The following is a 15,360-nucleotide window of genomic DNA, read 5'->3' on the forward strand; positions in this document are numbered from 1 at the left end:
GCAGAGCTGAGAGAGATATGGACTAGGTTGGATGGGGAAGCAGAGGCTCTACCTAAAACAGCTGACACTTAAGGAACAAGAGTGAGTGATTTCAAAGCCTCTGAAGTCAAATAACAAGTTCACCATGCCAGGCAGCAAGTACATGAAACAGAATGACAGGAACACGAAGTCCAGAAAGGAGAACGCAAGGAGAGTCTGCAGCTAGAGGAGCAGAAGCCACCAAAGAACATGTACTTGGAAAGATCACACCCCATTCACCTCACATCCCCACCCTTCTGGCTCATTTCCAATCAGTGTGATAATCAACACGAACAAACATGGGAAGTATGTACCTGACTGGTATAAATAAGACCAGATTATCTAAGGTACAGAAAATGAAACAAGGAGTGGTTGTCCTATTGCGTTCAATGAAATTCAGGTAAAATGATTTAGACTGGACCATAACTATTTTTGAAGGCTTCCATGAAAGAAATTTAAGGCTTAACTTTATATGAGATTGGTTGAACAATTAACATGGTTAGTTCCAAGACAAATAATAGGAAATCTGCCCTGAGATAGTATCAGTATCTTTATTTCATAATGATTCAAGAGAACATAGTGCAGTGGCTAAGAGCATAGACTGAAGCCAGAATATCTAGACTCGAATCCTGCCTCCACCACTTACTGGTTGTATGACATTGGCAAGTTTCACTTAACTTCTCTGTGACTAAATTTGCCTATCTATAAAATGGGGACGATAATAGTACCTATGTAAGAGGGTCATTGTGAGAAATAAAGCAGTAAATATTTGTAACATTTAGAACAGTGGCTGACACACAGTAAGCACTATATATTATTATTAATTCAACTACATGATAAAAATGTGGCTGATCCAAGCAGCAGATTCCTACAAATAGAATTTATCAAGTTTACTAACTCACAGGTGATATGTGGAAAAGAGATAAGAGCTCAGGATGTTGGCCAAGAGCCCAGCTGCAAGGACCATGGGCCTGAGAATGACTGGGGCAGCAGAGAGCAAACCTCAAAGTCCTAGGGACTCAGAGGAATTGGCCTCTAGCAGCTTGACAGCCCAGTGGAGACAGTCTGTGGATTCAACATGGGTCAGGAGGGTTTATGAACAGATGATGGACACCTGGGGAGAACAAATCTCTCCTCTGTTGATCCTCTAATGAAATAAATACCCAATAGGTCTAGGTCACCTGCCCAGTCTTGAGCTGTGGAGAGTCTTCCCTACATCCTCCCTGCCAGGAAAGGGCCCCAGTTAGCCCAATGGATAATTAGACCTTTTCTGGCTACAGTCAATAAACTTTCCAACGCAACAAATAAGGGCTTACCTTATGAGCACTAATTCATCAGGCAGGCCACCCTTGCTTCACATCTCTGAGCTTAAGTTGGCTATAAAGGCCAACAACGAAAAGAGGCTACCTATATGCAGCTCCAGCCAGAATGCAGATTAGCATCGTATTACATGAGTTAATTCTGAATAAATCTCAAGGACATGGATCTGAAAGACCCTATCTCATCAAGCCACTTACAGAAAGGACTCTGCAGCTCAGGAGATGAGGTTGTTTGTGCTGAGACACAGTTTGGGTAAGTACAGCAATGCCCAAGGTCCCAGGGTGGCAGAACCAAAATATGCACCATCTACCCAACTCTGGACCAAAAATACGTTGTGGTCAATCCCCCATACCCACCCCAAGATGAACTCTGGCTAAAGCATCTAGAGTTGGGATGACTGTAAGAAGACTATTATCTGACCATTGTGTAGACAGACCATTGCTGTATGTCCACAATGACCGAGCGCACCTCACATTCCCACCCAAAAAGAAACCCCAGACCTCTTAGCTGTCACTCTCCATGCATGAACAGTGACTAGGATCAGAGAGGCTATATTTTCAGGTACACAGATCTCATCCCAGAGTCCCAAAGCTAATCTCCTCCTATCACAATAGGGTCCCTAAACCCTGTGCCTCAGCTCACCACAGGAGAATGCAAGGAAGGGAACAGGGGCATATCAGCCTAAGGAGGCAAGGACAGCTCTGGGATGAGCTGTGAGGAGAGAAAGGGTACACTGGTCCCAAAGATTCTCTGAGGCTCCATACCTCCTCTCCTACTGGCACAGCCTGGGCAAGGCCTGCAGCTACAACATCTCAATTCCAGATAATCACACATTCTTTCTTCAGTTATTTTACCCAAAATTTTATCAATCAGGGTTTCATTTGGGTTAACAATCTTCACTTATAAAATGAAATAATCCCAGGTGAGCGTGAGTGAAGGTAGCTAAAGAACATGAAGTTCTTTGTCATTATAGAGATAGTATGTAAAATATTTTAGAATAAAAACATTTCTTAGGTGAAAACTTTAGTTGTTCATTGTTTTATATGTTCACAGTGATTCTTTAAGTTTCCATGTTCATGACTTCAAGTTGTTTTGCTACGTTATCTTATTTATTGAGATATAATTTACACGTCTGTGCTTTGGGAGGCCAAGGTAGAAGGATTGCTTGAGGCCAGGAGTTCAAGACTAGCCTGGGCAACATAGTAAGACGCCCTTCTCTAAGTAAAATTTAAAATAAACAATTTATATATCATAAAATTCACCTTTATAAAGTGTACAATTCAGCGTTTTTAGTATATTCATAATGTATATCAATCATTACCACCATCCGATTCTACATTTTCATCGCCCCCAAAGAAATCCTGGACCTCTTAACCATCACTCTGCATACCCCACCCCACCCCACCCCCTGGGAAACACTAACCTACTTTCTGTCTTTATGGATGTGCCACTTCTGGCAATGGAATCATACAATATATGACCTTCTGTGGCTGACTTCTTTCACTTAGTATAATGCTTCCATAAAAATGGAATCACACAATATGCAGCTTTTTGTGGCAGATTTCTTTCCCTTAGTATAATGTTTTCATGGTTCAACCATGCTATGGCATGCATCAGTATTTCAGTTCTGTTTATGGCTGAATAATAGTCTATTGTATAGATACACCACATATCGTTCAACCATTCGTCAGGTAATGGACATTTGGGTTATTTCCACTTTTTAGCCACTATGAATAATACTGCTATGAACGTTCTTTTTTTGCATAGATTTATTTCCAAAGATGTATTTTTGAAGAAGTATGAAAGAATACATAGTGAAAAGTCTTCCTCCCCCTACCTATCCCCAGACATCTACTTCCCCTTCTCCATTGATAACCAATGATACCAGTGTCTTCTTTATGCTTCTGGAGATACCGGGCTTATAAAAGGCAGGCAGCAATATATATTTTTTGTTTTTCCTCTTTTTTTAAAAAAAACATAAATAGTGGTATACTATACATACTCTTCTGCACCTTGCTTTTTCTATTTATTCTATTGCTAGTTCCATTTATTATATTCAGAGAATTTTCCTTGTCAGTACGTAAAGAGCTTCTACTTTTTGAATACGTACATAGTATCCAATTGTGAAGCTATACCACAATTAACTTAGTCTCTTATTGACAAATATCACAAACAATGATGTAAGAAAAAAAAAATATATATATATATATATATATTTTAAGATGGAGTCTCGCTCTGTCACCCAGGCTGGAGTGCAATGGTGCTATCTCAGCTCACTGCAACCTCTGCCTCCCGGGGTCAAGCGATTCTCCTGCCTCAGCCTCCTGAGTAGCTGGGACTAAAGGTGCGTGCCACCATGCCTGGTTAATTTTTGTATTTTTAGTAGAGACAAGAGTTTCACCATGTTGGCCAGGCTGCTCTCGAACTCCTGATCTCAGGTGATTCACCCGCCTCGGCCTCCCAAAGTGCTGGGAGTACAGGTGTGAGCCACTGAGCCCAGCCTTGAAATATATATATTTTTTAAAGATAGGATGAACCAACTAAAAACAGTAGTTAGTTTAATCAGATTGCTTTCTTCTAACCCCCAAAAGAGATCAGCCACACTAAAGGAATGGGAGTTTTGATTTACAAGAAAGGGAGAGAGTAAAAGGAAAGAGGTGAAAAGATCTAGAGTGGATCAGGGAGCACCCACCAAAGTTTACTGAAATGGCACATTGTTTTTGTTCATGCAGAGAGGATGCCATCTGGAAATCCCATGCCAGCTATGCGAAGGTTACCCTCAGCTAATCAGCCACCCAGACAGGAAGTGGCTTTTGATTCCAAATCCATGCTCTTTGCACCAAAACCCACGATGCCTTGCCAATGAACTAAAAAACAGTACACTCAGCAAAATGCTGATACTGATGATGCACACAACATATCCTCACGCAGTGCCACACCATGATAGATTAGTAGCATTGGAGATTATACTTCTCAAAATTAAAGAGGCACCTTAGTGTTCATCAAGTCTTCAGGCTGAAAAGTTATAAAGTACATATAGTATTTGAGTTTCAAATGTTCGTGTTGGCTTCCTTATCTATTTTAAAAAATGAAAGGTGGCTTCTCAGCTGGGGATTATAATGGAGCAAGCTGAGCTGGGCACAAGCCCTTCTGGACGATTAGACTGGCAACATGTCACTGATGCATACCACCAGGGAAGTGCACCGCTCTGAGTCATAAGTCTGACCTTAAAACTGCATGCTGGGAAAACAAAACACCATCCACGTTTGTTATATAAATCTGTCATGGATTTTTCAACTCTGTCCGCATCAGAGTTTTAAATTAACCCTGTCATTGTTTCTTCCTTAAAGTAGAGGAGTAGCTTGATGTCTGTAGCCTCAAAGGTCAGTCTTTTCTGAAATGGGCACTTGTTTTCTTAAAGGTCACATAACTAATTGAAGCCAGGTGACCCATGTTCTACAACTATTTGTCACTGATTTCCTAACTTAGATTGCACCTCCCTGTCTTTACAGATAAACAAGAAAAAGAAATGTCACCAGCACCCCCACTCCATTATCAGTGAACATTTTAAAAAACTAACTTTGGACTTCAGAAAAGGGGTTGATGTTTATAAAACAGCTTAATAGATGCAGACCGTTTTAAAATTAAGTATACTGGCAGCTATCTTTGTTAGATGTTTAAACAGCGATCCCCAGCTATGTCATGGCAATTCAGTGTGGCAAACCAGGAGTATTATAAGAATTGCAAGACCTAATTAATCTTAATTCCCTTCAAACTGTCTACTCATTTAATACCATAAGTAAATGCTAAAGCCTATATAAATTATCATACTGGAACAGGAAATGTACAGAGAAGAGATTAATTCAGGAACTGTGAAAAAGGATACTGATTTTAAAACACTTTCGGCAAATTTAAAAATCAATTTAAAAATTAACGTCATAAAATTAAATTAACAGTATTTTTATACTGTTAAATTTTATACTGTTAAAATTTTAAATTGATTTTAAGCTTTCAATTAATGAAAATAACAGTAAATGTTTTTGACTTTATTGTGTTGTAACCCAAGGAAAGCACACCAGACTTAGAATCAAAAATCTCAAATGCAATCTCTGATTCTGCTGAATTGCTTACAAGCCAAGTTCATTTTTCTTCCTTATCTACGAAATGGGAATATTAATATCTATCTCGCTTTCCCTATTGAATTGTTTTAGGAATGAAATTAAATAATATATGTCCAAGTACTATACACACTTTAATATAACATAATATGGTCATAAAAGAAATACATATAAAAGTCAGATTTTGTACCCAAGTAGGTAATGTCTTTTGATTTTTCAAGTATACTTATTTTTCATATGACTCACTCAAATTTCACAATAAACACACACACATTTATCATATACTATAAAATCTAGTGGTAGGTCATTGTGAAAAGACAGGCAATCCCCATGATAGGAATTCCCTCTTTCATATCAGCCTAAACTTTCAATTATACAGAATTTACAAAATACTAATATGGGTATTTTAGCTTTACTTAAAGTCTAGCTATTTAATCCTCTTGTATTTAGTTAATATTTAATTATTTGAAAAGGCACAAGTAGCTGGGAATAAGTATATAATAAGCAAGCTCCATAAAATCTTGCTTCTTCGCTTTGATCTAAAAATCAAAAGCATACTCCTCTGCATATCTGTACAGGGTATTTTTAGTTGCTTTAAGTAACTGACATGGTTTATCCTCCGTTCCTCACAAAGAAAATAACTGGAACGCCCTCAACAAAAGAAAAGAAAAAATTAAGCCAAGGTTAGTTATAAGACTTTTATTTGGGAAAAATTAAAATGAGGAACACTTTTTATTTCTGTTGTTTAAAGGGCTGGAGATTTAGTAACAACTTGAAGAAGTGAGTTAATCCCTTTGTAACACAGCCAGGATAGGGTTTATTTTCCTACTGTTATGGTGGTAACTTAGAACACACAGGAAAACAATATCAAATATCAATTCCCTCCAGAGTTGTAACTTTCTAAATGTAGTAATCAGTAATTTGTCAAGATTATCATTCAGCATACAAATACTTTCTATATAATTTGAACTTCCATGCCACCTTCTATATCAAGTCCTCAAATGCTACCAAATATAAACCTGGTACCGTTTTCATAAAATAAGACTACAGGTGTTAAAGATGAATAAACTGAGACATTAAAGAGATTAAGTGTCTTGCTTTAAGGGGGTGGGAGGAGGCAAGGTCAAACTAAGAATAGAAGCTCAAGTACTATCACCTGTCCTAAGCATAAATCTAAAAAACTTTCCACTTTCCTACTAGCCATAAATACATAGTCCCATCAATTTTCATGTATTTTAAACATACATTTTGCAGGAAGAAAATCTTCCAAACTGATTTGTGGAAATACCATTTAATTAAGGGTGGTACTGCGTGTATGAACTACAGAATATAAAGTATTCATACATGAAACTTTTTTCAAATTAAATTTTATCTGATTTGAAAGCTTAATGTTAACATCTAAACACTAATAATACATAAACTTGAGCTATAACGGAAACTAGATATAGTTTTAAACTTAACTATTCACTATATACAGTAAATCAGTTTTATTATGAGTGATTATGAAACAATCACAGGACAAGTCAGTCACTTTCCAAGATCAAAGAGCAAGTCAGGGGTAGAGAAATCAAAAACGTTGCAACCTAATAGTCTCTTCCAAGACCAAAGTTCATGTTATTCCATTGTGCCAAGGAGTTTTAATGGGTTTTAAAGGGTTATGTGTGTGTCTGAAGGGATTGGCAAATTTCTTACAACTCTCCATATATAATTTCTTTTTAATTCACGTTCTACACTGACATGACGCGTTTAAATATATCTAATCACCAGGTTCCCACCCACATCCCCCAGGTTTCCCACCCACATCCCCCAACTAATCCCTGCCCAAAATATTTTCTGTCCTCTTTTTTTTCTTTTTCTTTTTTTTTTTTTTTTTGAGACAGTCTCGCTCTGTCGCCCAGGCTGGAGTGCAGTGGTGCAATCTTGGCTCACGGCAATCTCTGCCTCCCGAGTTCAAGCGATTCTTCTGCCTCAGCTTCCTGAGTAGCTGTGATTACAGGCGCCCACCACCACGCTCAGCTAATTTTGTATTTTTAGTAGAGACAGGGTTTTGCCATGTTGGCTAGGTTGCTCTCGAACTTCTGACCTCAGGTGATCCACCCACCTCGGCATCCCAAATCACACCTGGGATTACAGGTGTGAGCCACCGCACTCAGCCTCTTTGTTCTTATACATTAAATTTACATGGACCGTCTGGAGATTGAGAACACAGCAGAAATCTGTTTCTTCCCAAGCAACAGCAGCTGGAACTGAAGTGGAAAGTACAGGATTTGCCCCCATAGGGAAGTGAGAAAAACTGCTTGGAAATGATTTTAAGGGATCTCCTGCCAGCTAACTCAAGAGTGCTAGTGAAGACTTCCAGAAGGAAACATACCCAGTCAAACCCCTGGGCCAAGAGAGAGTGTTTGCACACAATTCTGGGGACTGAGAATAAAGGGAACAACACAGCTTTGCAAGAATGTAGGGTGTGCTTTCCACATAAATAGGGGCAAAACTATACAGGAGAACCTTTCATCTCCATACCATTCTCTCTGTCCAAATTGTAACAAGAGTGTTTTCTTAAAAAAAAAAAATTAATTTGCACTTAACACCTTGACACCAGGGTTTGGAATCAGACCCTGCATAGATCAACTTAGTCCTCAGTTAACTGTTCCTCTGCCTTCCAAATGCAATCGATTCTGTGGGCGTAACCAACATTCTATGCCTATAACACTTTTCAACATGATCTTGCCTCTCTATAAGAACAGGAAGTTACTTGGCTCCTGCCTGGGATGAATATAAAATTTACAAGTGTATCCTCTCTTTTTTAGGGGTCAGCAATGACTGAGTCACAAAAAAGTTCCAATTTAAAAATTAGCTAGTATATTTTTTTCCAACTCCATGCCAGGATTCCAGAATACCTGTTACTTTTAAAATAAGGCTCCTAAATTTTTTCCCAGCAAAACTGGGGCATTTATTTTATACCTTCTTTCACAGCATTCTATAGCAATTTAGTCACATTTGTGTACCGTTCAAAAAGCTAGACTTCAAGTGCATAAAATATTATGAAGTTAACTGGCGAAATCTGCTACATTCACTTTGAAATGCATCCAAAAATAAGACAGACTGATGGATGGAGGGATGGATAGATACGTGATAAAACAGGTAGAATAAAATGCTGTTAATGGCAGCCTCTTGATGATGGGGATAAAGGTGGCCACTGCAAAGTCATTTCAACTTTGCAGATCTTAATAAATGTTAGGGGAAAATAAAATATACATCAGCAAAACCTTTAAAAATTGACTGCAGCTACGCACAAGCAGGTACTGGCTTCCAAAATGTTTTTCAAACTATGGGCATAGAATGTGGTACAGTCCGGAATGAAAAACACCAAAGTTGAGTACCATAGCCTCCAAATGAAAGAAATCTGCCAAACCCATTTTAAGGTTTTTTAAGGCATTATTAAAGAAGCCCTGAACATCACATCTCACAATGAAGTGCAATATTGTACACATACGTTTTCAGACTAGGTTGAGCAGTTTGGGCCAGAAGAGAGACCTTTTTGAAGGTTCCCTAATCCATTCACACAGGCCCATCTGAAGGATGACACTGTAGCCAGTCGCCTGCATCCTAACCATCTCTCTCCTTTTATGGTAGTTTCAAGTTTAAAGCAGATACTCGTCTGTTTGCAGATTCCTAAAGGTACTAGAAAAAAAAAATCTAAATATAACAGATGGATAACTGCTCATGGTAACTGGAAACCAAAACGTAACTTCAGCTTTTGCAGGCCAATGCCTTAACACCCATGGCTTTAGTGTAATGGTCCTGCTGTGGACCTTTTGTCTTTATTCCCACATAGAAATACTACCCCGACTTTGATGGATGACAGATAAGTGTTAGTCAAAACTTTATTTTAGGTTGACATTAATAACCTTTACTTATTTTAAAGTCAATCAGGGCCAGGTGCGGTGGCTCACGCCTGTAATCCCAGCACTTAGGGAGGCCAAGGCGGGTGGATCACCTGAAGTCAGGAGTTCACGAACAGCCCAGCCAACATGGCAAAACCCCGTCTCTACTAAAAATACAAAAATTAGTCAGGCATAGTGGTGAGCACCTGTAATTCCAGCTACTCAGGAAGCTGAGGCAGGAGAATCGCTTCAACCTGAAAGGCAGAGGTTGCAGTGAGACGAGATCACACCATTACACTCCAGCCTGGGTGAGAGAGCGAGACTCCGTCTCAAAAAAATAATACATAAAATAAAAAAGTCAATCAGTATGTGTTCTCCAAGATGTTAAAATTTTCTATGAAACACAGTCAAGTGTTTTTGTTAGGTTTTCTTATTAGTGTTTTTAAAAATAGTTCAATATACTTGCCAAAGTATAATTCAAATGTTAGTAAAACCTTTGAGACATTTCTATGAATTCTAGGGTTCCATGGAATATAATATGAACACCACTAGACTGGAAGGACTCTATTTGCACTCTTAGTGTTTATTCAATCCATGACCTTTAGGTCATATAAACAGCCACCAAACCCTCTCTAGACTTCATATATGAAAGTGGTATCGGCTGGGCGCGGTGGCTCAAGCCTGTAATCCCAGCACTTTGGGAGGCCGAGACGGGCGGATCACAAGGTCAGGAGATCGAGACCATCCTGGCTAACATGGTGAAACCCCGTCTCTACTAAAAATACAAAAAAAAAAAAAAAAAACTAGCCGGGCGAGGTGGCGGGCGCCTGTAGTCCCAGCTACTCGGGAGGCTGAGGCAGGAGAATGGCGTGAATCCGGGAGGCGGAGCTTGCAGTGAGCTGAGATCCGGCCACTGCACTCCAGCCCAGGCGACAGAGCGAGACTCCGTCTCAAAAAAAAAAAAAAAAAAAGAAAGTGGTATCATGCTGGTAACTTCCTGATCTGAATCTCTTCCCCATTCCTTATACCCAACTCTATCCTCCCTTTATAGTAGCTAACTCTAACCTTTTGCCCTACTATTCTCAACCCCAATTCTTTGAATTCATTCATATCCAAAACCCCTCAACTGCATTTCCTAGGCTGGCTTTCCAAGTTTCAACAATACAAATAATGTGACCATATAATGAAGCGGGGAAGGGACAGCAATATGTATGTGTCCGTATACTTGCTGGTAGTTACAAACAAAGAGAAACTCCCAGGGTCTGAAAACTCAGCATATTGCACATTCGAGTTATTACCTCTTCTTAGCCACCACCAAAATAAGTATCAGGATCTCAATAAATCTGAAAGCAGCTCTAAGAAAGTCAAAATTGAAACCACATAATGATAAAGCTGAAGTGTTTAGGGGTAAAGCATACAGATGCCTTCAGCGTACTCTGAAATACATCCAAAAATTAAGATGGATTAATGGTGGATATTTGATAAAGCAAATATAAATATAATAAAATGTTTAATTGCTGACTCTAGGTGGTAGGAATAGGAGCGTTCACTGTATAATTTCAACTTTTCTGTTTGAAAAACTTGCTGATAACATGCCAGGAAAAAATAATGTCATGCTACAATGCGGGAAGAGGGACTGTTCTATTCAAGGATATCCTCCAACAATTCAGGAATACAGATATTAGAGGAACAGGGATCCTGAGACAGTCCTGTGTAATACCACGGTAATGCTATGGTTTGTACTTTACACAATGCCTTTCATTCAATTAACTATATCTCTAGTAAATACCTACTAAGTCTCTGGGACTAAATAATAAATGATACAAAGGACATAAGAGGAAACATCAGGCTTCTTGCTCTTCAGAAGCTTCCAGTTTCCTGGAGAAAGCAGAGTACAATTTAAGACAGTAACTCTGACCAAATCCTTTACTCTTTGTGCCTTAGATTGCCCCAGTCAGGAAAATGGACAACACCCATGAGAGGACCAAAAGTCAGGTCAAGATCCTATGTGAAGTCTATGAGAACTGACAGTTCAAAGGGCAGAGCTGGGAACATAAGGGATAGGCTAAAAATATTGGAGCACGTTGTACTGTTTTCCAGTTCAAACCTGTCCCATGAGCCCAATGCAAAGGGTGGAACTCACCCTCTCCAATTAGTTTCCATTTGAACCACTGTAGGGAGCAAAAGACACTCTGGATTATAAATCCCTTTGCCTGTGCACGCTGACAATTATATACACAAACTCTCACCACCACCGATAGGAAAAGCTGTCCCGGTCCTGGGAAAGAAACATACAGAGTACCTTATCTAAATTATGAATTTTTAGCCCTAAAGACTGTGTACAGAAATGGTCCTATCGGCTGGACACAGTGGCTCATGCTTCTAATCCCAGCACTTTGGGAGGCCGAGGCTGGTGGATCACTTGAAGTCAGGAGTTCGAGACCAGCCTAGCCAACATGGTGAAACCCTGTCTCTACTAAAAATACCAAAAAATTATCCAGGCCTGGTGGCACACGCCTATAGTCCCAGCTAATCGGGAGGCTGAGACACAAGAACCACTTGAACCCAGGAGCAAGAGGTTGCAGTGAGGCAAGATAACGTCATTGCACTCCAGCCCGGTCAACAGAGTGAGACTACGTCTCAAAAAAAAAAAAAAAAAAAAAAAAAAAAAGAAAAAGAAAAAGAAAAAAAAAGAAAGAAAGAAAAAAGAAAGGAAAAGAAAAAAGAAATGGTCCTATCACATATGGTTTAAGAGATGTCCACAAACTCACAAAGACCACAAACCATTGTTTTTCTGCTTTTCTACTTAGGTGAAGAACTGTTCTTTGGTTTGGATTTTTTTGTTGTTTTTGCTCTTGTTTTTTTGACAGAGTCTCACTCTGTCACCCAAGTTGGAGTGCAGTGGTGCAATCTCTGCACCCTGCACCCTCTTCCTTCCGGGATCAAGCGATTCTCATGCCTCAGCCTCCTGGGTAACTGGGACTACAGGCATGGGCCACTGTACCCAGCCCAAGAACTGTTAAAGAAACTAATTGCTTATCCAATAATTAGGTATCCTTCAGTGAGAGATGCTCTGCAAAGCACAAAGCTTATCTGGCTGATAAGATAGGACAATGAGACTACTATTCTAAATACATTTTTATATATCTCCTCCTTTATATTTTAAATTGATCCCTACGCAGCTGTTCAAGCAAAACTGAAATATCAATAATGAAATACATAAATTATAACAATTATTAGCACAGTTCACCACACTGGGATTTCACCATGTGATATAAGGTTGATATAATAATGATGATGACAATGATAATGATAAAAGTGCCATTCTTTCTCAAGAATTATTAAGGACATCAGGCCTTAACATTGTGATTTCCATAAAAGCTTTGACCCCAGCTATGCTTATTGTACTGATCATAATAAAATTTGTACGATTTACCTATGACCTTAATCTAACAAATATTCTACGTCCATGGTTATAAGACAAGTGAGTCAAGGTTTCAAACTCAGAAATTAAGGAGCATCCAACATTCATCTCCCAAGCATGGTTCTCTCTTACAAGTGAGCATCTGTTGTTGGCTTCTCAAATCTTTGCCTATTAATAGAAGAGTTGATGATGGACAAAATCTTAAAACAACTTCCATATGCACTGAACTTTTATGATGTTCAAAAACCTTACTAAGTAATCACAAGTTCCTATTGGGCTTGAACTAAACTTGATGACAGATCTGAACTCTAATATTTTATACTTGGGGAGTAAGGACAGAAGAGCACTTCTGTCACTTCCCTTGCCTCAGTCTCTGCGCAATACTTGATAATTAATCATTTACTGACTCCTTTGTTTAGGGGTTTCAAAGAAAATTCACATGTGAGCTTATTCTTAGAGAAGCTGAACAGACCTGTAAACGGATGAATAAATTAGTAAATTCTTAAAACTGGAATGTTTTTGTAAGTCTCAAAGCACCATAAAGGAGAAGAGAAAAATGTTAAAGGCTCATTGAACCAGTTGAAGTCCAAGACTCTACCTACCTTAGAGTTTGACTCTACCTACCTTAGAGATCAGATATCTATGTCCTCATTTCACATCAGTTGTGTAGATGGAACACTAGATTTGAACTTAACTGTCCAAATCTGACTTCTTCCATGAGAATCCTGGTCAAACCCAATCTTTATTATGGACTTCCATGGCACAATTTAATATACTTGAACTCTAAAATATGGTTCAAACATTTATATGTGTGCAAATTTATAATCCTGTAATGGGTAAAGGAGATACTTTTAAAAAATGAAAACATAATGTCCAATCAGTGGTTCCACTGATTTGGTATTCTGACAAAAGGTTCTCTTTACAGGCAGTTCATTCACGTTAACTAAATAATACTTTATTTCACTAAAAAGAAAAGTATTTCCTTGAGACATTACCTGTGTGTGTGTGTGTGTGTGTGTGTGTGTGTGTGTATTTCTGCATGACTTCTTAGCTTTCTTTACAACCACAGTGGGTACTCTGGTTGAAGACTGTAAGAATCAAAGACTAGAGATTCCACTTTTCGAGACTCCAGTTAGGACCCCTTTTGTAAGTGAGACAGTTTCTCTCCTCAAGTGAAAATGAATTCTTTCTAAATCAGAGGCTGGGAAAAGTTAGGAGATGTTACAAGAGGTCAGAACTAAGTCCATTAAATCCCAGACCCAGATTTAGTCGCCATAGAGACAAGAGAGATAAATAAACCAGTAACCTTAACAAATGTGCTGCACCTTTGCCAGACATATCTCTGACTTACCATTATTTTTACTTAAGTATCTTTCAGTCCAAACACAACCGACTCTGAAGACTACAAAACCAAACAGAACTAGGCCCAAAAGAAATACGAACACTCACTGAAGCAAAGGGCAGGCAAAAGAGTCAAAAGCCATCCCCCACCCTTAGCAATGTGCTCTCCGCTCCCCTTGAAAAACTATTGCAACATGAAGCTCCAGAGGCAATGACATATGGGGAAAATATGTGGTGCCAAAGCCAGAAGAAACCATGTCAAAAAAGAAAAACAGACATGAAGTAACTGACCTAATTAGAAGAGAAAAGTGTACTTACAGCAGAGAAACAAGTATATCTGAAACAGGGAATACAGCTGAAGGTGAGGGGGACTGCTGTAAGGGGGCTCATGACCTTAAAGTGAATTTTTGTTGCTTATCTAAAAGAAATCAGAAGATGAAACGGGCATTGCTCTTGAGCTACAGCTCCATTAAGATGTTCCTTAAGTGAACACTGGACCTTTAACCATGAAGATTCATTCCCTGCCTGGAACTGCTACACATTCATTAAAAGCTCTGAAACAAATATTTATACTTGGTGTCATGTGGTATACCAAGATGCCTCTACCAACCACCAAATATGGAAGAAAGAGAAATGGGGGCTCTGGATGACGAAACACAACAAGCGAGAAGGAACTAGAGCATTGGAACCCCATGTTTAGACTCTGGACAGGAGTCCTTATGCTTCCTGGTCACTTACTAAGCACCTACTTTGTGATAGATTAGAATATCCAGCTTGTGCTATGGAGGTAAGTACATAAAAGTGGCAGATTCTCAACATCTAAGTGAGCATATACTTATAGAAAAATGTACAAACAACATCGCAACATAAATATAACTTCAAATAAAGTGATACTTACATTTTTTCCTTGTGCCTTCTAGTTCTTGTCCACAGGTACATATCACTTTGCATGTTACAATCACAGCATATATACAATTTTGCATCCTGCATTTCTTAGTAAGACCGTATTATACAAATTCTTTCATATTGCTAATGTATGAAAATTATAATTTTTAAGATTTATGAAATTCCACTGCATAGATGTATCATAATCTGTTCAACCAAAACTATTTGTTGAATATATGAACTATTTTTTTCACATTAGACATTTAAATTCTTTTTGACCTCACAAATAACACTGTGATGAACCACTATAACATGCAGCTTTTTTTCTTTTCTTAGAATAATTTGTTTCTTAGAACACATTTGCCAAAGT

General features: G+C 38.7%; 1 protein-coding gene across 5 annotated transcripts in view; it reads right to left on the reverse strand.

The window, feature by feature from the left end:
- The window catches only part of FHL1 (four and a half LIM domains 1), a 69,015-nt gene that overhangs the window by 21,047 nt on the left and 32,608 nt on the right, over window positions 1-15,360 (reverse strand). The window contains exon 1 of one of the 5 annotated variants that reach the window (XM_033201728.1): window positions 1,335-1,391. The exons of the other annotated variants lie outside the window; for them this stretch is intronic. The gene's annotated coding sequence lies outside the window, so the exon portion shown is untranslated. Of the gene's footprint in view, window positions 1-1,334; window positions 1,392-15,360 lie in introns of those variants that run through there. 5 annotated transcript variants of the gene reach the window in all.

Source organism: Trachypithecus francoisi, unplaced genomic scaffold, assembly GCF_009764315.1.
Source record: "Trachypithecus francoisi isolate TF-2019V2 unplaced genomic scaffold, Tfra_2.0 Lachesis_group6, whole genome shotgun sequence".
In the NCBI taxonomy this organism is placed as follows: Eukaryota; Metazoa; Chordata; class Mammalia; order Primates; family Cercopithecidae; genus Trachypithecus; species Trachypithecus francoisi.